Below are 25844 nucleotides of genomic sequence, written 5' to 3'. Positions count from 1 at the left end.
AATTTAAATGTCTCTATCCTCCAAACCGTTGGACATACATTGACGCGACTCTGACATGAAGTTGAGATATACGTTCCCTCAAAGTGACATAAGTTTTGTCTCTCAGATTCCTGCAGATCGGGAGATATTTTGCCTTTTCAAAAATTGACTTTCGAATAATCTTGAAAAATTGAAATGTCTCTATCCTTCAAACCCTTGGACATACATTGACGTGAGTTTGACATCACGTTGACATATACGTTCCCTCAAAGTGACATAAGTTTTGTCTCTCAGATTCCTACAGATAGGGAGATATTTGCCTTTTCAAAAATTGACTTTCGAATAATCTCGAAAAATTGAAATGTTTCTATCCTCCAAACCCTTGGACATACATTGACGTGACTCTGACATGACGATGACAAATACGTTCCCTCAAAGTGACATACGTTTTGTCTCTCAGATTCCTACAGATCGGCAGATATTTGCCTTTTCAAAAATTGACTTTCGAATAATCTCGAAGAAATTAAAATTACTCTATCCTCCAAACCCTTGGACATACATTGACGTGACTCTGAGATGACGTTGACATATACGTTCCCTCAAAGTGACATAAGTTTTGTCTCTCAGATTCCTACAGATCGGGAGATATTTGCCTTTTCAAAAATTGACTTTCTAATAATCTCGAAAAATTAAAATGTCTCTATCCACCAAACCCTTGGACATACATTGAAGTGACTCTGACATGGTATTGACATATACGTTCCCTCAAAGTGACATAAGTTTTGTATCTCAGATTCCTACACATCGGGAGATATTTGCCTTTTCATATATCGACTTTCGAATAATCTTGAAAAATTAAAATTACTCTATCCTCCAAACCCTTTGACATACATTGACGTGACTCTGACATGAAGTTGACATATACGTTCCCTCAAAGTGACATAAGTTTTGTCTCTCAGATTCCTACAGATCGGGAGATATTTGCCTTTTCAAAAATTGACTTTCGAATAATCTCGAAAAATTAAAATGTCTCTATCCTCCAAACCCTTGGACATACATTGACGAGACTCTGACAGGAAGTTTACATATACGTTCCCTGAAAGTGACATAAGTTTTGTCTCTCAGATTCCTACAGATCGGGAGATATTTGCCTTTAAATATTGACATTCGAATAATCTCTAAAAATTTAAATATCTCTATCCTCCAAACCCTTGGACATACATTGACGTGACTCTGACAGGAAGTTGACATATACGTTCCCTCAAAGCGAAATAAGATTTGTTTCTCAGATTCCTACAGATCTTGAGATATTTGCCTTTTCAAAAATTGACTTTCGAATAATCTCGAAAAATTAAAATGTCTCTATCCTCCCAGCCCTTGGACATACATTGACGCGACTCTGACATGAAGTTGACATATACGTTCCCTAATAGTGACATAAGTTTTGTCTCTCAGATACCTGCAGATCGGGAGATATTTTGCCTTTTCAAAAATTGACTTTCGAATAATCTTGAAAAATTAAAATGTCTCTATCCTCCAAACCCTTGGACATACATTGACGTGACTCTGACATCACGTTGACATATACGTTCCCTCAAAGTGACATAAGGTTTGTCTCTCAGATTCCTACAGATCGGGAGATATTTGCATTTTCAAAAATTGACTTTCGAATAATCTCGAAAAATTTAAATGTCTCTATCCTCCAAACCGTTGGACATACATTGACGCGACTCTGACATGAAGTTGAGATATACGTTCCCTCAAAGTGACATAAGTTTTGTCTCTCAGATTCCTGCAGATCGGGAGATATTTTGCCTTTTCAAAAATTGACTTTCGAATAATCTTGAAAAATTGAAATGTCTCTATCCTTCAAACCCTTGGACATACATTGACGTGAGTCTGACATCACGTTGACATATACGTTCCCTCAAAGTGACATAAGTTTTGTCTCTCAGATTCCTACAGATAGGGAGATATTTGCCTTTTCAAAAATTGACTTTCGAATAATCTCGAAAAATTGAAATGTCTTTATCCTCCAAACCCTTGGACATACATTGACGTGACTCTGACATGACGATGACAAATACGTTCCCTCAAAGTGACATACGTTTTGTCTCTCAGATTCCTACAGATCGGCAGATATTTGCCTTTTCAAAAATTGACTTTCGAATAATCTCGAAGAAATTAAAATTACTCTATCCTCCAAACCCTTGGACATACATTGACGTGACTCTGAGATGACGTTGACATATACGTTCCCTCAAAGTGACATAAGTTTTGTCTCTCAGATTCCTACAGATCGGGAGATATTTGCCTTTTCAAAAATTGACTTTCTAATAATCTCGAAAAATTAAAATGTCTCTATCCACCAAACCCTTGGACATACATTGAAGTGACTCTGACATGGTATTGACATATACGTTCCCTCAAAGTGACATAAGTTTTGTATCTCAGATTCCTACACATCGGGAGATATTTGCCTTTTCATATATCGACTTTCGAATAATCTTGAAAAATTAAAATTACTCTATCCTCCAAACCCTTTGACATACATTGACGTGACTCTGACATGAAGTTGACATATACGTTCCCTCAAAGTGACATAAGATTTGTCTATCAGATTAATACAGATCGGGAGATATTTGCATTTTCAAAAATTGACTTTCGAATAATCTCGAAACATTAAGATGTCTTTATCCTCCAAACCCTTCGACTTACATTGACGAGACTCTGACATGAAGTTGACATATACGTTCCCTCAAAGTGACATAAGTTTTGTCTCTCAGATTCCTGCAGATCGGGAGATATTTTGCCTTTTCAAAAATTGACTTTCGAATAATCTTGAAAAATTAAAATGTCTCTATCCTCCAAACCCTTTTACATAAATTGACGTGACTCAGACATGATATTGACATATACGTTCCCTCAAAGTGACATACGTTTTGTCTCTCAGATTCCTACAGATAGGGAGATATTTGCCGTTTCAAAAATTGACTTTCGAATAATCTCGAAAAATTTAAATGTCTCTATCCTCCAAACCCTTAGACATACGTTGACGTGACTCTGACATGCCGATGATATATACGTTCCCTCAAAGTGACATAAGGTTTGTCTCTCAGATTCCTACAGATCGGGAGATATTTGCCTTTTCAAAAATTGACTTTCGAATAATCTCGAAAAATTAAAATGTCTCTATCCTCCAAACCGTTGGACATACATTGACGCGACTCTGACATGAAGTTGACATATACGTTCCCTCAAAGTGACATAAGTTTTGTCTCTCAGATTCCTACAGATAGGGAGATATTTGCCGTTTCAAAAATTGACTTTCGAATAATCTCGAAAAATTTAAATGTCTCTATCCTCCAAACCCTTGGACATACATTGACGCGACTCTGACATGAAGTTGACATATACGTTCCCTCAAAGTGACATAAGTTTTGTCTCTCAGATTCCTGCAGATCGGGAGATATTTTGCCTTTTCAAAAATTGACTTTCGAATAATCTTGAAAAATTGAAATGTCTCTATCCTTCAAACCCTTGGACATACATTGACGTGACTCAGACATGATATTGACATATACGTTTCCTCAAGGTGACATAAGTTTTGTCTCTCAGATTCCTACAGATCGGGAGATATTTGCCTTTTCAAAAATTGACTTTCGAATAATCTCGAAAAATTTAAATGTCTCTATCCTCCAAACCATTGGACATACATTGATGTGACTCTGACATGACGATGACAAATACGTTCCCTCAAAGCGACATACGTTTTGTCTCTCAGATTCCTACAGATCGGCAGATATTTGCCTTTTCAAAAATTGACTTTCGAATAATCTCGAAGAAATTAAAATTACTCTATCCTCCAAACCCTTGGACATACATTGACGTGACTCTGAGATGACGTTGACATATACGTTCCCTCAAAGTGACATAAGCTTTGTATCTCAGATTCCTACAGATCGGGAGATATTTGCCTTTTCAAAAATTGACTTTCGAATAATCTCGAAAAATTAAAATGTCTCTATCCTCCAAACCCTTGGACATACATTGAAGTGACTCTGACATGAAGTTGACATATATTTTCCCTCAAAGTGACATAAGTTTTGTCTCTCAGATTCCTACACATCGGGAGATATTTGCCTTTTCATATATCGACTTTCGAATAATCCCGAAAAATTAAAATGTCTCTATCCACCAAACCCTTTGACATACATTGACGTGACTCTGACATGATGTTGACACATACGTTCCCTCAAAGTGACATAAGTTTTGTCTCTCAGATTCCTACAGATCGGGAGATATTTGCCTTTTCAAAAATTGACTTTCGAATAATCTCGAAAAATTAAAATGTCTCTATCCTCCAAACCCTTGGACATACATTGACGAGACCTTGACAGGAAGTTTACATATACGTTCCCTGAAAGTGACGTAAGTTTTGTCTCACAGATTCCAACAGATCGGGAGATATTTGCCTTTAAATATTGACATTCGAATAATCTCTAAAAATTTAAATATCTCTATCCTCCAAACCCTTGGACATACATTGACGTGACTCTGACAGGAAGTTGACATATACGTTCCCTCAAAGCGAAATAAGATTTGTTTCTCAGATTCCTACTGATCTTGAGATATTTGCCTTTTCAAAAATTGACTTTCGAATAATCTCGAAAAATTAAAATGTCTCTATCCTCCCAGCCCTTGGTCATACATTGACGTGAATCTGACATGAAGTTGACATATGCTTTCCCTGAAAGTGACATAAGTTTTGTCATTCAGATTCCTACAGATCGGGAGATATTTGCCTTTTCAAAAATTGACTTTCGAATAATCTCGAAAAATTAAAATGTCTCTATCTTCCAAACCCTTTTACATACATTGACGTGACTCTGACATGACTATGACAAATACGTTCCCTCAAAGTGACATAAGTGTTGTCTCTCAGATTCCTACAGATCGGGAGATATTTTCCTTTTCAAAAATTGACTTTCGAATAATCTCGAAAAATTTAAATGTCTCTATCCTCCAAACCGTTGGACATACATTGACGCGACTCTGACATGAAGTTGACATATACGTTCCCTCAAAGTGACATAAGTTTTGTCTCTCAGATTCCAACAGATCGGGAGATATTTGCCTTTAAATATTGACATTCGAATAATCTCTAAAAATTTAAATATCTCTATCCTCCAAACCCTTGGACATACATTGACGTGACTCTGACAGGAAGTTGACATATACGTTCCCTCAAAGCGAAATAAGATTTGTTTCTCAGATTCCTACAGATCTTGAGATATTTGCCTTTTCAAAAATTGACTTTCGAATAATCTCGAAAAATTAAAATGTCTCTATCCTCCCAGCCCTTGGACATACATTGACGCGACTCTGACATGAAGTTGACATATACGTTCCCTAATAGTGACATAAGTTTTGTCTCTCAGATACCTGCAGATCGGGAGATATTTTGCCTTTTCAAAAATTGACTTTCGAATAATCTTGAAAAATTAAAATGTCTCTATCCTCCAAACCCTTGGACATACATTGACGTGACTCTGACATCACGTTGACATATACGTTCCCTCAAAGTGACATAAGGTTTGTCTCTCAGATTCCTACAGATCGGGAGATATTTGCCTTTTCAAAAATTGACTTTCGAATAATCTCGAAAAATTTAAATGTCTCTATCCTCCAAACCGTTGGACATACATTGACGCGACTCTGACATGAAGTTGAGATATACGTTCCCTCAAAGTGACATAAGTTTTGTCTCTCAGATTCCTGCAGATCGGGAGATATTTTGCCTTTTCAAAAATTGACTTTCGAATAATCTTGAAAAATTGAAATGTCTCTATCCTTCAAACCCTTGGACATACATTGACGTGAGTTTGACATCACGTTGACATATACGTTCCCTCAAAGTGACATAAGTTTTGTCTCTCAGATTCCTACAGATAGGGAGATATTTGCCTTTTCAAAAATTGACTTTCGAATAATCTCGAAAAATTGAAATGTTTCTATCCTCCAAACCCTTGGACATACATTGACGTGACTCTGACATGACGATGACAAATACGTTCCCTCAAAGTGACATACGTTTTGTCTCTCAGATTCCTACAGATCGGCAGATATTTGCCTTTTCAAAAATTGACTTTCGAATAATCTCGAAGAAATTAAAATTACTCTATCCTCCAAACCCTTGGACATACATTGACGTGACTCTGAGATGACGTTGACATATACGTTCCCTCAAAGTGACATAAGTTTTGTCTCTCAGATTCCTACAGATCGGGAGATATTTGCCTTTTCAAAAATTGACTTTCTAATAATCTCGAAAAATTAAAATGTCTCTATCCACCAAACCCTTGGACATACATTGAAGTGACTCTGACATGGTATTGACATATACGTTCCCTCAAAGTGACATAAGTTTTGTATCTCAGATTCCTACACATCGGGAGATATTTGCCTTTTCATATATCGACTTTCGAATAATCTTGAAAAATTAAAATTACTCTATCCTCCAAACCCTTTTACATAAATTGACGTGACTCAGACATGATATTGACATATACGTTCCCTCAAAGTGACATACGTTTTGTCTCTCAGATTCCTACAGATAGGGAGATATTTGCCGTTTCAAAAATTGACTTTCGAATAATCTCGAAAAATTTAAATGTCTCTATCCTCCAAACCCTTAGACATACGTTGACGTGACTCTGACATGCCGATGATATATACGTTCCCTCAAAGTGACATAAGGTTTGTCTCTCAGATTCCTACAGATCGGGAGATATTTGCCTTTTCAAAAATTGACTTTCGAATAATCTCGAAAAATTAAAATGTCTCTATCCTCCAAACCGTTGGACATACATTGACGCGACTCTGACATGAAGTTGACATATACGTTCCCTCAAAGTGACATAAGTTTTGTCTCTCAGATTCCTACAGATAGGGAGATATTTGCCGTTTCAAAAATTGACTTTCGAATAATCTCGAAAAATTTAAATGTCTCTATCCTCCAAACCCTTGGACATACATTGACGCGACTCTGACATGAAGTTGACATATACGTTCCCTCAAAGTGACATAAGTTTTGTCTCTCAGATTCCTGCAGATCGGGAGATATTTTGCCTTTTCAAAAATTGACTTTCGAATAATCTTGAAAAATTGAAATGTCTCTATCCTTCAAACCCTTGGACATACATTGACGTGACTCAGACATGATATTGACATATACGTTTCCTCAAGGTGACATAAGTTTTGTCTCTCAGATTCCTACAGATCGGGAGATATTTGCCTTTTCAAAAATTGACTTTCGAATAATCTCGAAAAATTTAAATGTCTCTATCCTCCAAACCATTGGACATACATTGATGTGACTCTGACATGACGATGACAAATACGTTCCCTCAAAGCGACATACGTTTTGTCTCTCAGATTCCTACAGATCGGCAGATATTTGCCTTTTCAAAAATTGACTTTCGAATAATCTCGAAGAAATTAAAATTACTCTATCCTCCAAACCCTTGGACATACATTGACGTGACTCTGAGATGACGTTGACATATACGTTCCCTCAAAGTGACATAAGCTTTGTATCTCAGATTCCTACAGATCGGGAGATATTTGCCTTTTCAAAAATTGACTTTCGAATAATCTCGAAAAATTAAAATGTCTCTATCCTCCAAACCCTTGGACATACATTGAAGTGACTCTGACATGAAGTTGACATATATTTTCCCTCAAAGTGACATAAGTTTTGTCTCTCAGATTCCTACAGATCGGGAGATATTTGCCTTTAAATATTGACATTCGAATAATCTCTAAAAATTTAAATATCTCTATCCTCCAAACCCTTGGACATACATTGACGTGACTCTGACAGGAAGTTGACATATACGTTCCCTCAAAGCGAAATAAGATTTGTTTCTCAGATTCCTACAGATCTTGAGATATTTGCCTTTTCAAAAATTGACTTTCGAATAATCTCGAAAAATTAAAATGTCTCTATCCTCCCAGCCCTTGGACATACATTGACGCGACTCTGACATGAAGTTGACATATACGTTCCCTAATAGTGACATAAGTTTTGTCTCTCAGATACCTGCAGATCGGGAGATATTTTGCCTTTTCAAAAATTGACTTTCGAATAATCTTGAAAAATTAAAATGTCTCTATCCTCCAAACCCTTGGACATACATTGACGTGACTCTGACATCACGTTGACATATACGTTCCCTCAAAGTGACATAAGGTTTGTCTCTCATATTCCTACAGATCGGGAGATATTTGCATTTTCAAAAATTGACTTTCGAATAATCTCGAAAAATTTAAATGTCTCTATCCTCCAAACCGTTGGACATACATTGACGCGACTCTGACATGAAGTTGAGATATACGTTCCCTCAAAGTGACATAAGTTTTGTCTCTCAGATTCCTGCAGATCGGGAGATATTTTGCCTTTTCAAAAATTGACTTTCGAATAATCTTGAAAAATTGAAATGTCTCTATCCTTCAAACCCTTGGATATACATTGACGTGAGTCTGACATCACGTTGACATATACGTTCCCTCAAAGTGACATAAGTTTTGTCTCTCAGATTCCTACAGATAGGGAGATATTTGCCTTTTCAAAAATTGACTTTCGAATAATCTCGAAAAATTGAAATGTCTCTATCCTCCAAACCCTTGGACATACATTGACGTGACTCTGACATGACGATGACAAATACGTTCCCTCAAAGTGACATACGTTTTGTCTCTCAGATTCCTACAGATCGGCAGATATTTGCCTTTTCAAAAATTGACTTTCGAATAATCTCGAAGAAATTAAAATTACTCTATCCTCCAAACCCTTGGACATACATTGACGTGACTCTGAGATGACGTTGACATATACGTTCCCTCAAAGTGACATAAGTTTTGTCTCTCAGATTCCTACAGATCGGGAGATATTTGCCTTTTCAAAAATTGACTTTCTAATAATCTCGAAAAATTAAAATGTCTCTATCCACCAAACCCTTGGACATACATTGAAGTGACTCTGACATGGTATTGACATATACGTTCCCTCAAAGTGACATAAGTTTTGTATCTCAGATTCCTACACATCGGGAGATATTTGCCTTTTCATATATCGACTTTCGAATAATCTTGAAAAATTAAAATTACTCTATCCTCCAAACCCTTTGACATACATTGACGTGACTCTGACATGAAGTTGACATATACGTTCCCTCAAAGTGACATAAGATTTGTCTATCAGATTAATACAGATCGGGAGATATTTGCATTTTCAAAAATTGACTTTCGAATAATCTCGAAACATTAAGATGTCTTTATCCTCCAAACCCTTCGACTTACATTGACGAGACTCTGACATGAAGTTGACATATACGTTCCCTCAAAGTGACATAAGTTTTGTCTCTCAGATTCCTGCAGATCGGGAGATATTTTGCCTTTTCAAAAATTGACTTTCGAATAATCTTGAAAAATTAAAATGTCTCTATCCTCCAAACCCTTTTACATAAATTGACGTGACTCAGACATGATATTGACATATACGTTCCCTCAAAGTGACATACGTTTTGTCTCTCAGATTCCTACAGATAGGGAGATATTTGCCGTTTCAAAAATTGACTTTCGAATAATCTCGAAAAATTTAAATGTCTCTATCCTCCAAACCCTTAGACATACGTTGACGTGACTCTGACATGCCGATGATATATACGTTCCCTCAAAGTGACATAAGGTTTGTCTCTCAGATTCCTACAGATCGGGAGATATTTGCCTTTTCAAAAATTGACTTTCGAATAATCTCGAAAAATTAAAATGTCTCTATCCTCCAAACCGTTGGACATACATTGACGCGACTCTGACATGAAGTTGACATATACGTTCCCTCAAAGTGACATAAGTTTTGTCTCTCAGATTCCTACAGATAGGGAGATATTTGCCGTTTCAAAAATTGACTTTCGAATAATCTCGAAAAATTTAAATGTCTCTATCCTCCAAACCCTTGGACATACATTGACGCGACTCTGACATGAAGTTGACATATACGTTCCCTCAAAGTGACATAAGTTTTGTCTCTCAGATTCCTGCAGATCGGGAGATATTTTGCCTTTTCAAAAATTGACTTTCGAATAATCTTGAAAAATTGAAATGTCTCTATCCTTCAAACCCTTGGACATACATTGACGTGACTCAGACATGATATTGACATATACGTTTCCTCAAGGTGACATAAGTTTTGTCTCTCAGATTCCTACAGATCGGGAGATATTTGCCTTTTCAAAAATTGACTTTCGAATAATCTCGAAAAATTTAAATGTCTCTATCCTCCAAACCATTGGACATACATTGATGTGACTCTGACATGACGATGACAAATACGTTCCCTCAAAGCGACATACGTTTTGTCTCTCAGATTCCTACAGATCGGCAGATATTTGCCTTTTCAAAAATTGACTTTCGAATAATCTCGAAGAAATTAAAATTACTCTATCCTCCAAACCCTTGGACATACATTGACGTGACTCTGAGATGACGTTGACATATACGTTCCCTCAAAGTGACATAAGCTTTGTATCTCAGATTCCTACAGATCGGGAGATATTTGCCTTTTCAAAAATTGACTTTCGAATAATCTCGAAAAATTAAAATGTCTCTATCCTCCAAACCCTTGGACATACATTGAAGTGACTCTGACATGAAGTTGACATATATTTTCCCTCAAAGTGACATAAGTTTTGTCTCTCAGATTCCTACACATCGGGAGATATTTGCCTTTTCATATATCGACTTTCGAATAATCCCGAAAAATTAAAATGTCTCTATCCACCAAACCCTTTGACATACATTGACGTGACTCTGACATGATGTTGACACATACGTTCCCTCAAAGTGACATAAGTTTTGTCTCTCAGATTCCTACAGATCGGGAGATATTTGCCTTTTCAAAAATTGACTTTCGAATAATCTCGAAAAATTAAAATGTCTCTATCCTCCAAACCCTTGGACATACATTGACGAGACCTTGACAGGAAGTTTACATATACGTTCCCTGAAAGTGACGTAAGTTTTGTCTCACAGATTCCAACAGATCGGGAGATATTTGCCTTTAAATATTGACATTCGAATAATCTCTAAAAATTTAAATATCTCTATCCTCCAAACCCTTGGACATACATTGACGTGACTCTGACAGGAAGTTGACATATACGTTCCCTCAAAGCGAAATAAGATTTGTTTCTCAGATTCCTACTGATCTTGAGATATTTGCCTTTTCAAAAATTGACTTTCGAATAATCTCGAAAAATTAAAATGTCTCTATCCTCCCAGCCCTTGGACATACATTGACGCGACTCTGACATGAAGTTGACATATACGTTCCCTAAAAGTGACATTAGTTTTGTCTCTCAGATTCCTGCAGATCGGGAGATATTTTCCCTTTTCAAAAATTGACTTTCGAATCATCTTGAAAAATTAAAATGTCTCTATCCTCCAAACCCTTGGACATACATTGACGTGACTCTGACATCACGTTGACATATACGTTCCCTCAAAGTGACATAAGTTTTGTCCCTCAGATTCCTACAGATAGGGAGATATTTGCCGTTTCAAAAATTGACTTTCGAATAATCTCGAAAAATTTAAATGTCTCTATCCTCCAAACCCTTAGACATACGTTGACGTGACTCTGACATGCCGATGATATATACGTTCCCTCAAAGTGACATAAGGTTTGTCTCTCAGATTACTACAGATCGGGAGATATTTGCCTTTTCAAAAATTGACTTTCGAATAATCTCGAAAAATTTAAATGTCTCTATCCTCCAAACCCATTAGACATACGTTGACGTGACTCTGACATGCCGATGATATATACGTTCCCTGAAAGTGACATAAGGTTTGTCTCTCAGATTCCTACAGATCGGGAGATATTTGCCTTTTTAAAAATTGACTTTCGAATAATCTCGAAAAATTAAAATGTCTCTATCCTCCCAGCCCTTGGACATACATTGACGTGACTCTGACATGAAGTTGACATATACGTTCCCTCAACGTAACATAAGTTTTGTCTCTCAGATTCCTACAGATCGGGAGATATTTGCCTTTTCAAAAATTGACTTTCGAATATTCTCGTAAAATTAAAATGTTTCTATCCTCCAAACCGTTGGACATACATTGACGTGACTCTGACATGAAGTTGACATATACGTTCCCTCAAAGTTACATAAGATTTGTCTATCAGATTAATACAGATCGGGAGATATTTGCATTTTCAAAAATTGACTTTCGAATAATCTCGAAATATTAAATTGTCTTTATCCTCCAAACCCTTGGACATACATCGACGTGACTCAGACATGATATTGACATACACGTTCCCTCAAAGTGACATAAGTTTCTGTCTCTCAGATTCCTACAGATCGGGATATATTTGCCTTTTCAAAAATTGACTTTCGAATAATCTCGAAAAATTGAAATGTCTCTATCCTCCAAACCCTTTGACATACATTGACGTGACTCTGACATGACGATGACAAATACGTTCCCTCAAAGTGACATACGTCTTGTCTCTCAGATTCCTACAGATCGGCAGATATTTGCCTTTTCAAAAATTGACTTTCGAATAATCTCGAAGAAATTAAAATGACTCTATCCTCCAAACCCTTGGTCATACATTGACGTGAATCTGACATGAAGTTGACATATGCGTTCCCTGAAAGTGACATAAGTTTTGTCATTCAGATTCCTACAGATCGGGAGATATTTGCCTTTTCAAAAATTGACTTTCGAATAATCTCGAAAAATTTAAATGTCTCTATCTTCCAAACCCTTTTACATACATTGACGTGACACTGACATGACTATGACAAATACGTTCCCTCAAAGTGACATAAGTGTTGTCTCTCAGATTCCTACGGATCGAGAGATATTTGCCTTTTAAAAATTTACTTTCGAAAAATCTCGAAAAATTTAAATGTCTCTATCCTCCGAACCCTTAGACATACATTGACGTGACTCTGACATGCCGATGATATATACGTTCCCTCAAAGTGACATAAGGTTTGTCTCTCAGATTCCTACAGATCGGGAGATATTTTCCTTTTCAAAAATTGACTTTCGAATAATCTTGAAAAATTAAAATGTCTCTATCCTCCAAACCCTTGGACATAAATTGACGTGACTCAGACATGATATTGACATATACGTTCCCTCAAAGTGACATACGTTTTGTCTCTCAGATTCCTACAGATAGGGAGATATTTGCCGTTTCAAAAATTGACTTTCGAATAATCTCGAAAAATTTAAATGTCTCTATCCTCCAAACCCTTAGACATACGTTGACGTGACTCTGACATGCCGATGATATATACGTTCCCTCAAAGTGACATAAGGTTTGTCTCTCAGATTCCTACAGATCGGGAGATATTTGCCTTTTCAAAAATTGACTTTCGAATAATCTCGAAAAATTAAAATGTCTCTATCCTCCAAACCGTTGGACATACATTGACGCGACTCTGACATGAAGTTGACATATACGTTCCCTCAAAGTGACATAAGTTTTGTCTCTCAGATTCCTACAGATAGGGAGATATTTGCCGTTTCAAAAATTGACTTTCGAGTAATCTCGAAAAATTTAAATGTCTCTATCCTCCAAACCCTTGTACATACATTGACGTGACTCAGACATGATATTGACATATACGTTCCCTCAAAGTGACATACGTTTTGTCTCTCAGATTCCTACAGATCGGCAGATATTTGCCTTTTCAAAAATTGACTTTCGAATAATCTCGAAGAAATTAAAATTACTCTATCCTCCAAACCCTTGGACATACATTGACGTGACTCTGAGATGACGTTGACATATACGTTCCCTCAAAGTGACATAAGTTTTGTCTCTCAGATTCCTACAGATCGGGAGATATTTGCCTTTTCAAAAATTGACTTTCGAATAATCTCGAAAAATTAAAATGTCTCTATCCTCCAAACCCTTGGACATACATTGAAGTGACTCTGACATAAAGTTGACATATACTTTCCCTCAAAGTGATATAAGTTTTGTCTCTCAGATTCCTATAGATCGGGAGATATTTGCCTTTTCATATATCGACTATCGAATAATCTCGAAAAATTTAAATGTCTCTATTATCCAAACCCTTGGACATACATTGACGTGACTCTGACATGATGTTGACATATATGTTCCCTCAAAGTGACATAAGTTTTGTCTCTCAGATTCCTACAGATCGGGAGATATTTGCCTTTTCAAAAATTGACTTTCAAATAATCTCGAAAAATTAAAATGTCTCTATCCTCCAAACCCTTGGACATACATTGACGTGACTCTGACATGAAGTTGACATATATGTTCCCTCAAAGTGACATAAGTTTTGTCTCTCAGATTCCTACAGATCGGGAGATATTTGCCTTTTCAAAAATTGACTTTCGAATAATCTCGAAAAATTAAAATGTCTCTATCCTCCAAACCCTTGGACATACATTGACGAGACTCTGACAGGAAGTTTACATTTACGTTCCCTGAAAGTGACATAAGTCTTGTCTCTCAGATTCCTACAGATCGGGAGATATTTGCCTTTAAATATTGACTTTCGAATAATCTCTAAAAATTTAATTATCTCTATCCTCCAAACCCTTGGACATACATTGACGTGACTCTGACAGGAAGTTGACATATACGTTCCCTCAAAGCGAAATAAGATTTGTTTCTCAGATTCCTACAGATCTTGAGATATTTGCCTTTTCAAAAATTGACTTTCGAATAATCTCGAAAAATTAAAATGTCTCTATCCTCCCAACCCTTGGACATACATTGACGTGACTCTGACATGAGGTTGACATATACGTTCCCTCAACGTGACATAAGTTTTGTCTCTCAGATTCCTACACATCGGGAGATATTTGCCTTTTCAAAAATTGACTTTCGAATATTCTCGGAAAATTAAAATGTTTCTATCCTCCAAACCGTTGGACAAACATTGACGTGACTCTGACATGAAGTTGACATATACGTTCCCTCAAAGTGACATAAAATTTGTCTATCAGATTCCTACAGATCGGGAGATATTTGCATTTTCAAAAATTGACTTTCGAATAATCTCGAACAATTAAAATGTCTCTATCCTCCCAACCCTTGGACATACATTGACAGGACTCTGACATGAGGTTGACATATACGTTCCCTCAAAGTGACATAAGTTTTGTCTCTCGAATTCCTACAGATCGGGAGATATTTGCCTTTTCAATAATTGACTTTCGAATAATCTCGAAAAATTAAAATGTCTCTATCCTCCAAACCCTTGGACAAACATTGACGTGACTCTGACATGAAGTTAACATATACGTTCCCTCAAAGTGACATAGGATATGTCTCTCAGAATATTACAGATCGGGAGATATTTGCCTTTTCAAATATTCACTTTCGAATAATCTCGTAAAATTACTATGTCTCTATCCTCCAAACCCTTGGACATACATTGACGTGACCCTGACATGACGATGACATATATGTTCCCTCAAAGTGACATAAGTTTTGTCTCTCAGATTCCTACAGATCGGGAGATATTTGCCTTTTCAGAAATTGACTTTCGAATAATCTCGAAAAATTAAAATGTCTCTATCCTCCAAACCCTTGGACATACTTTGACGTGACTCTGACTTGACGTTGACATATACGTTCCCTCAAAGTGACATAAGTTTTGTCTCAGATTCCTACAGATCGGGAGATATTTTCCTTTTCAAAAATTGACTTTCGAATAATCTCGAAAAATTAAAATGTCTCTATCCTCCAAAACCTTGGACATACATTGACGTGACTCTGACTTGACTCTGACATATACATTCCCTCAAAGTGACATAAGCTTTGTCTTTCAGATTCCTACACATCGGGAGATATTTGCCTCTTCAAGAAATGACTTTGGAATAATCTCGAAAAATTTAAATGTCTCTATCCTCCAAACCCTTAGACATATATTGACAAAACTCTGACATGAAGTTTACATATACGTTCCCTTAATGTGACATAAGGGTTGTCGCTGAGATTCTTACAGATCGGGAGATATTTGCATTTTCAGAAATTGACATTCAAATAATCTCGAAACATTAAGATGTCTCTATCCTCCATACCCTTCGACTTACATTGACGAGACTCTGACATGAAGTTGACATATACGTTCCCTTAAAGTGACATAAGTTTGGTCTCTCAGATTCCTACAGATCGGGAGACATTTGCCTTTTCAAAAATTGTCTTTCGAATAATCTCGAAAAATTAAAATGTCTCTATCCTCCAAACCCTTGGTCATACAATGACGTGACTCTGACACGAAGTTGACATATACGTTCCCTTAAAGTGACATAAGTTTTGTCTCTCAGATTCCTACAGATCGGGAGATATTTGCCTTTTCAAAAATCGACTTTCGAATAATCTCGAAAAATTAAAATGTCTCTATCCTCCAAACCCTTTGACATACATTGACGTGTTTCTGACATGACGTTCACATACACGTTCCCTCAAAGTGACATAAGTTTTGTCTCTCGGATTCCTGCAGATCGGGAGATATTTGCTTTTCAAAAATTGACTTTCGAATAATCTCGAAAAATTAAAATGTCTCTATCCTCCAAACCCTTGGACATAAATTGACGTGCCTCTGACATGTTGATGACATATGCGTTCCCTCATGGTGACATAAGCTTTGTCTCTCAGATTCCTACAGATCGGGAGATATTTGCCTTTTCAAAAATTGACTTTCTAATAATCTCGAAAAATTTAAATGTCTCTATCCTCCAAACCCTTGGACACACATTGACGTGACTCTGACATGAAGTTGACATACACGTTCCCTCAAAGTGACATAAGGTTTGTCTCTCAGATTCCTACAGATCGGGAGATATTTGCCTTTTCAAAAATTGACTTTCGAATAATCTCGAAAAATTAAAAAGTCTTTATCCTCTAAACCCTTGGACATACATTGACGTGACTCTGACATGAAGTTGACATATACGTTACCTCAAAGTGACATAAGTTTGTCTCTCAGATTCCTACAGATCGGGATATATTTGCCTTTTCAAGAATTGACTTTCGAATAATATCGAAAAATTAAAATATCTCTATCCTCCAAACCCTTGGACATACATAGACGTGACTCTGACATGAAGTTGACATATGCATTCCCTCAAAGTGACATAAGTTTTGTCTCTCAGATTCTTACATATCGGGAGATATTTGCCTTTTAAAAATTTCACTTTCGAATAATCTCGAAAAATTTAAATGTCTCTATCCTCCAAACCCTTGGACATACATTTAAGTGACTCTGACATGAAGTTGACATATACGTTCCCTCAAAGTGTCATAAGTCTTGTCTCTCAAATTCATACAGATCGGCAGATATTTGCCTTTTCATAAATTGACTTTCGAATAATCTCGGAAAATTAAAATGTCTCTATCCTCCAAACCCTTTTTACATATATTGACGTGACTCTGACATGAAGTTGACATATACTTTCCCTCAAAGTTACATAAGTTTTGGCGCTCAGATTCCTACAGATCGGGAGATATTTGCCTTTTCAAAAATTGACTTTAGTATAATCTCTAAAAATTAAAATGTCTCTATCCTCCAAACCCTTGGACATACATTGACGTGGCTCTGACATGAAGTTGACATATACGTTACCTCAAAGTGACATAAGTTTTGTGTCTCAGATTCCTACAGATCGGGAGATATTTGCCTTCAGAATAATTGACTTTCGAATAACCTCAAACATTTAAATGTCTCTATCCTCCAAACCCTTGGACATACATTTACGTGACTCTGACATGAAGTTGAAATATACCTTCCCTCAAAGTGACATAAGTTTTGTCTCTCAGATTCCTACAGATCGGGAGATATTTGCCTTTTTAAAAATTGACTTTCGAATAATCTCGGAAAAATAAAATATCTCTATCCTCCAAACCCTTTTTAGATACATTTACGTGTCTCTGACATTGAAGTTGACATATACGTTCCTTCAAAGTGACATACGTTTTGTCTCTCACATTCCTACAGATCGGGAGATATTTGCCTTTCACAAATTGACTTTCGAATAATCTCGTAAAATTAATATGTCTCTATCCTCCAAACTCTTGGACATACATTGACGTGACCCTGACATGACGATGACATATATGTTCCCTCAAAGTGACATAAGTTTTGTCTCTGAGATTCCTACAGATCGGGAGATATTTGCCTTTTCAAAAATTGACTTTCGATTAATCTCGAAAAATTAAAATGTCTCTATCGTCCAAACCCTTGGACATACATTGACGTGACTCTGACATGAAGTTGACACATACGTTCCCTCAAAGTGACATAAGTTTTGTCTCTCAGATTCCTACAGATCGGGAGATATTTGCCTTTTCAAAAATTGACTTTCGAATAATCTCGGAAAATTAAAATGTCTCTATCCTCCAAACCCTTGGACATACATCGACGTGACTCAGACATGATATTGACATACACGTTCCCTCAAAGTGACATAAGTTTCTGTCTCTCAGATTCCTACAGATCGGGATATATTTGCCTTTTCAAAAATTGACTTTCGAATAATCTCGAAAAATTGAAATGTCTCTATCCTCCAAACCCTTTGACATACATTGACGTGACTCTGACATGACGATGACAAATACGTTCCCTCAAAGTGACATACGTTTTGTCTCTCAGATTCCTACAGATCGGCAGATATTTGCCTTTTCAAAAATTGACTTTCGAATAATCTCGAAGAAATTAAAATGACTCTATCCTCCAAACCCTTGGTCATACATTGACGTGAATCTGACATGAAGTTGACATATGCGTTCCCTGAAAGTGACATAAGTTTTGTCATTCAGATTCCTACAGATCGGGAGATATTTGCCTTTTCAAAAATTGACTTTCGAATAATCTCGAAAAATTAAAATGTCTCTATCTTCCAAACCCTTTTACATACATTGACGTGACTCTGACATGACTATGACAAATACGTTCCCTCAAAGTGACATAAGTGTTGTCTCTCAGATTCCTACAGATCGAGAGATATTTGCCTTTTAAAAATTGACTTTCGAAAAATCTCGAAAAATTTAAATGGTTCTATCCTCCGAACCCTTAGACATACATTGAAGTGACTCTGACATGAAGTTGACATATACTTTCCCTCAAAGTGACATTAGTTTTGTCTCTCAGATTCCTACACATCGGGAGATATTTGCCTTTTCATATATCGACTTTCGAATAATCCCGAAAAATTAAGATGTCTCTATCCACCAAACCCTTTGACATACATTGACGTGACTCTGATATGATGTTGACACATACTTTCCCTCAAAGTGACATAAGCTTTGTCTCTCAGATTCCTACAGATCGGGAGATATTTGCCTTTTCAAAAATTGACTTTCGAATAATCTCGAAAAATTAAAATGTCTCTATCCTCCAAACCCTTGGACATACATTGACGAGACTCTGACAGGAAGTTGACATATACGTTCCCTCAAAGCGAAATAAGATTTGTTTCTCAGATTCCTACAGATCTTGAGATATTTGACTTTTCAAAAATTGACTTTCGAATAATCTCGAAAAATTAAAATGTCTCTATCCTCCCAGCCCTTGGACATACATTGACGCGACTCTGACATGAAGTTGACATATACGTTCCCTCAAAGTGACATAAGTTTTGTCTCTCAGATTCCTGCAGATCGGGAGATATTTTGCCTTTTCAAAAATTGACTTTCGAATAATCTTGAAAAATTAAAATGTCTCTATCCTCCAAACCCTTGGACATACATTGACGTGACTCTGACATCACTTTGACATATACGTTCCCTCAAAGTGACATAAGTTTTGTCTCTCAGATTCCTACAGATAGGGAGATATTTGCCGTTTCAAAAATTGACTTTCGAATAATCTCGAAAAATTTAAATGTCTCTATCCTCCAAACCCTTGTACATACATTGACGTGACTCAGACATGATATTGACATATACGTTCCCTCAAAGTGACATAAGGTTTGTCTCTCAGATTCCTACAGATCGGGAGATATTTGCCTTTTCAAAAATTGACTTTCGAATAATCTCGAAAAATTGAAATGTCTCTATCCTCCAAACCCTTGGACATACATTGACGTGACTCTGACATGACGATGACAAATACGTTCCCTCAAAGTGACATACGTTTCGTCTCTCAGATTCCTACAGATCGGCAGATATTTGCCTTTTCAAAAATTGACTTTCGAATAATCTCGAAGAAATTAAAATTACTCTATCCTCCAAACCCTTGGACATACATTGACGTGACTCTGAGATGACGTTGACATATACGTTCCCTCAAAGTAACATAAGTTTTGTCTCTCAGATTCCTAGAGATCGGGAGATATTTGCCTATTCAAAAATTGACTTTCGAATAATCTCGAAAAATTAAAATGTCTCTATCCTCCAAACCCGTGGACATACATTGACGAGACTCTGATAGGAAATTTACATATACGTTCCCTGAAAGTGACATAAGTTTTGTCTCTCAGATTCCTACAGATCGGGAGATATTTGCCTTTAAATATTGACATTCGAATAATCTCTAAAAATTTAAATATCTCTATCCTCCAAACCCTTGGACATACATTGACGTGACTCTGACAGGAAGTTGACATATACGTTCCCTCAAAGCGAAATAAGATTTGTTTCTCAGATTCCTACAGATCTTGAGATATTTGCCTTTTCAAAAATTGACTTTCGAATAATCTCGAAAAATTAAAATGTCTCTATCCTCCCAGCCCTTGGACATACATTGACGCGACTCTGACATGAAGTTGACATATACGTTCCCTAAAAGTGACATAAGATTTGTCTATCAGATTAATACAGATCGGGAGATATTTGCATTTTCAAAAATTGACTTTCGAATAATCTCGAAACATTAAGATGTCTTTATCCTCCAAACCCTTCGACTTACATTGACGAGACTCTGACATGAAGTTGACATATACGTTCCCTTAAAGTGACATAAGTTTTGTCTCTCAGATTCCTACAGATCGGGAGATATTTGCCTTTTCAAAAATTGACTTTCGAATAATCTCGAAAAATTAAAATGTCTCTATCCTCCAAACCCTTGGACATACATCGACGTGACTCAGACATGATATTGACATACACGTTCCCTCAAAGTGACATAAGTTTCTGTCTCTCAGATTCCTACAGATCGGGATATATTTGCCTTTTCAAAAATTGACTTTCGAATAATCTCGAAAAATTGAAATGTCTCTATCCTCCAAACCCTTTGACATACATTGACGTGACTCTGACATGACGATGACAAATACGTTCCCTCAAAGTGACATACGTTTTGTCTCTCAGATTCCTACAGATCGGCAGATATTTGCCTTTTCAGAAATTGACTTTCGAATAATCTCGAAGAAATTAAAATGACTCTATCCTCCAAACCCTTGGTCATACATTGACGTGAATCTGACATGACTATGACAAATACGTTCCCTCAAAGTGACATAAGTGTTGTCTCTCAGATTCCTACAGATCGAGAGATATTTGCCTTTTAAAAATTGACTTTCGAAAAATCTCGAAAAATTGAAATGGTTCTATCCTCCGAACCCTTAGACATACATTGAAGTGACTCTGACATGAAGTTGACATATACTTTCCCTCAAAGTGACATAAGTTTTGTCTCTCAGATTCCTACACATCGGGAGATATTTGCCTTTTCATATATCGACTTTCGAATAATCCCGAAAAATTAATATGTCTCTATCCACCAAACCCTTTGACATACATTGACGTGACTCTGACATGATGTTGACACATACTTTCCCTCAAAGTGACATAAGTTTTGTCTCTCAGATTCATACAGATCGGGAGATATTTGCCTTTTCAAAAATTGATTTTCGAATAATCTCGAAAAATTAAAATGTCTCTATCCTCCAAACCCTTGGACATACATTGACGAGACTCTGACAGGAAGTTTACATATACGTTCCCTGAAAGTGACATAAGTTTTGTCTCTCAGATTCCTACAGATCGGGAGATATTTGCCTTTAAATATTGACATTCGAATAATCTCTAAAAATTTAAATATCTCTATCCTCCAAACCCTTGGACATACATTGACGTGACTCTGACAGGAAGTTGACATATACGTTCCCTCAAAGCGAAATAAGATTTATTTCTCAGATTCCTACAGATCTTGAGATATTTGCCTTTTCAAAAATTGACTTTCGAATAATCTCGAAAAATTAAAATGTCTCTATCCTCCCAGCCCTTGGACATACATTGACGTGACTCTGACATCACTTTGACATATACGTTCCCTCAAAGTGACATAAGTTTTTTCTCTCAGATTCCTGCAGATCGGGAGATATTTTGCCTTTTCAAAAATTGACTTTCGAATAATCTTGAAAAATTAAAATGTCTCTATCCTCCAAACCCTTGGACATACATTGACGTGACTCTGACATCACTTTGACATATACGTTCCCTCAAAGTGACATAAGTTTTGTCTCTCAGATTCCTACAGATAGGGAGATATTTGCCGTTTCAAAAATTGACTTTCGAATAATCTCGAAAAATTTAAATGTCTCTATCCTCCAAACCCTTAGACATACGTTGACGTGACTCTGACATGCCGATGATATATACTTTCCTTCAAAGTGACATAAGGTTTGTCTCTCAGATTCCTACAGATCGGGAGATATTTGCCTTTTCAAAAATTGACTTTCGAATAATCTCGAAAAATTTAAATGTCTCTATCCTCCAAACCGTTGGACATACATTGACGCGACTCTGACATGAAGTTGACATATACGTTCCCTCAAAGTGACATAAGTTTTGTCTCTCAGATTCCTGCAGATCGGGAGATATTTTGCCTTTTCAAAAATTGACTTTCTAATAATCTTGAAAAATTAAAATGTCTCTATCCTTCAAACCCTTGGACATACATTGACGGACTCTGACATCACGTTGACATATACGTTCCCTCAAAGTGACATAAGTTTTGTCTCTCAGATTCCTACAGATAAGGAGATATTTGCCGTTTCAAAAATTGACTTTCGAATAATCTCGAAAAATTTAAATGTCTCTATCCTCCAAACCCTTGTACATACATTGACGTGACTCAGACATGATATTGACATATACGTTCCCTCAAAGTGACATAAGTTTTGCCTCTCAGATTCCTACAGATCGGGAGATATTTGCCTTTTCAAAAATTGACTTTCGAATAATCTCGAAAAATTGAAATGTCTCTATCCTCCAAACCCTTGGACATACATTGACGTGACTCTGACATGACGATGACAAATACGTTCCCTCAAAGTGACATACGTTTTGTCTCTCAGATTCCTACAGATCGGCAGATATTTGCCTTTTCAAAAATTGACTTTCGAATAATCTCGAAGAAATTAAAATTACTCTATCCTCCAAACCCTTGGACATACATTGACGTGACTCTGAGATGACGTTGACATATACGTTCCCTCAAAGTGATATAAGTTTTGTCTCTCAGATTCCTACAGATCGGGAGATATTTGCCTTTTCAAAAATTGACTTTCGAATAATCTCGAAAAATTAAAATGTCTCTATCCTCCAAACCCTTGGACATACATTGAAGTGACTCTGACATGGTATTGACATATACGTTCCCTCAAAGTGACTTAAGTTTTGTCTCTCAGATTCCTACGCATCGGGAGATATTTGCCTTTTCATATATCGACTTTCGAATAATCTCGAAAAATTGAAATGTCTCTATCCTCCAAACCCTTTGACATACATTGACGTGACTCTGACATGACGATGACAAATACGTTCCCTCAAAGTGACATACGTTTTGTCTCTCAGATTCCTACAGATCGGCAGATATTTGCCTTTTCAAAAATTGACTTTCGAATAATCTCGAAGAAATTAAAATGACTCTATCCTCCAAACCCTTGGTCATACATTGACGTGAATCTGACATTTAGTTGACATATGCGTTCCCTGAAAGTGACATAAGTTTTGTCATTCAGATTCCTACAGATCGGGAGATATTTGCCTTTTCAAAAATTGACTTTCGAATAATCTCGAAAAATTAAAATGTCTCTATCTTCCAAACCCTTTTACATACATTGACGTGACTCTGATATGACTATGACAAATACGTTCCCTCAAAGTGACATAAGTGTTGTCTCTCAGATTCCTACAGATCGAGAGATATTTGCCTTTTAAAAATTGACTTTCGAAAAATCTCGAAAAATTTAAATGGTTCTATCCTCCGAACCCTTAGACATACATTGAAGTGACTCTGACATGAAGTTGACATATACTTTCCCTCAAAGTGACATAAGTTTTGTCTCTCAGATTCCTACACATCGGGAGATATTTGCCTTTTCATATATCGACTTTCGAATAATCCCGAAAAATTAAGATGTCTCTATCCACCAAACCCTTTGACATACATTGACGTGACTCTGATATGATGTTGACACATACTTTCCCTCAAAGTGACATAAGTTTTGTCTCTCAGATTCCTACAGATCGGGAGATATTTGCCTTTTCAAAAATTGACTTTCGAATAATCTCGAAAAATTAAAATGTCTCTATCCTCCAAACCCTTGGACATACATTGACGAGACTCTGACAGGAAGTTGACATATACGTTCCCTCAAAGCGAAATAAGATTTGTTTCTCAGATTCCTACAGATCTTGAGATATTTGCCTTTTCAAAAATTGACTTTCGAATAATCTCGAAAAATTAAAATGTCTCTATCCTCCCAGCCCTTGGACATACATTGACGCGACTCTGACATGAAGTTGACATATACGTTCCCTCAAAGTGACATAAGTTTTGTCTCTCAGATTCCTGCAGATCGGGAGATATTTTGCCTTTTCAAAAATTGACTTTCGAATAATCTTGAAAAATTAAAATGTCTCTATCCTCCAAAACCTTGGACATACATTGACGGACTCTGACATCACGTTGACATATACGTTCCCTCAAAGTGACATAAGTTTTGTCTCTCAGATTCCTACAGATAAGGAGATATTTGCCGTTTCAAAAATTGACTTTCGAATAATCTCGAAAAATTTAAATGTCTCTATCCTCCAAACCCTTGTACATACATTGACGTGACTCAGACATGATATTGACATATACGTTCCCTCAAAGTGACATAAGTTTTGCCTCTCAGATTCCTACAGATCGGGAGATATTTGCCTTTTCAAAAATTGACTTTCGAATAATCTCGAAAAATTGAAATGTCTCTATCCTCCAAACCCTTGGACATACATTGACGTGACTCTGACATGACGATGACAAATACGTTCCCTCAAAGTGACATACGTTTTGTCTCTCAGATTCCTACAGATCGGCAGATATTTGCCTTTTCAAAAATTGACTTTCGAATAATCTCGAAGAAATTAAAATTACTCTATCCTCCAAACCCTTGGACATACATTGACGTGACTCTGAGATGACGTTGACATATACGTTCCCTCAAAGTGATATAAGTTTTGTCTCTCAGATTCCTACAGATCGGGAGATATTTGCCTTTTCAAAAATTGACTTTCGAATAATCTCGAAAAATTAAAATGTCTCTATCCTCCAAACCCTTGGACATACATTGAAGTGACTCTGACATGGTATTGACATATACGTTCCCTCAAAGTGACTTAAGTTTTGTCTCTCAGATTCCTACGCATCGGGTGATATTTGCCTTTTCATATATCGACTTTCGAATAATCTCGAAAAATTGAAATGTCTCTATCCTCCAAACCCTTTGACATACATTGACGTGACTCTGACATGACGATGACAAATACGTTCCCTCAAAGTGACATACGTTTTGTCTCT

This window comes from Zootermopsis nevadensis, unplaced genomic scaffold, assembly GCF_977971745.1.
Source record: "Zootermopsis nevadensis isolate Lab colony 2312 unplaced genomic scaffold, Znev_1.0 Znev_ptg000075l, whole genome shotgun sequence".
NCBI classification, from domain to species: Eukaryota; Metazoa; Arthropoda; class Insecta; order Blattodea; family Termopsidae; genus Zootermopsis; species Zootermopsis nevadensis.
This window is presented reverse-complemented; position numbering follows the sequence as displayed.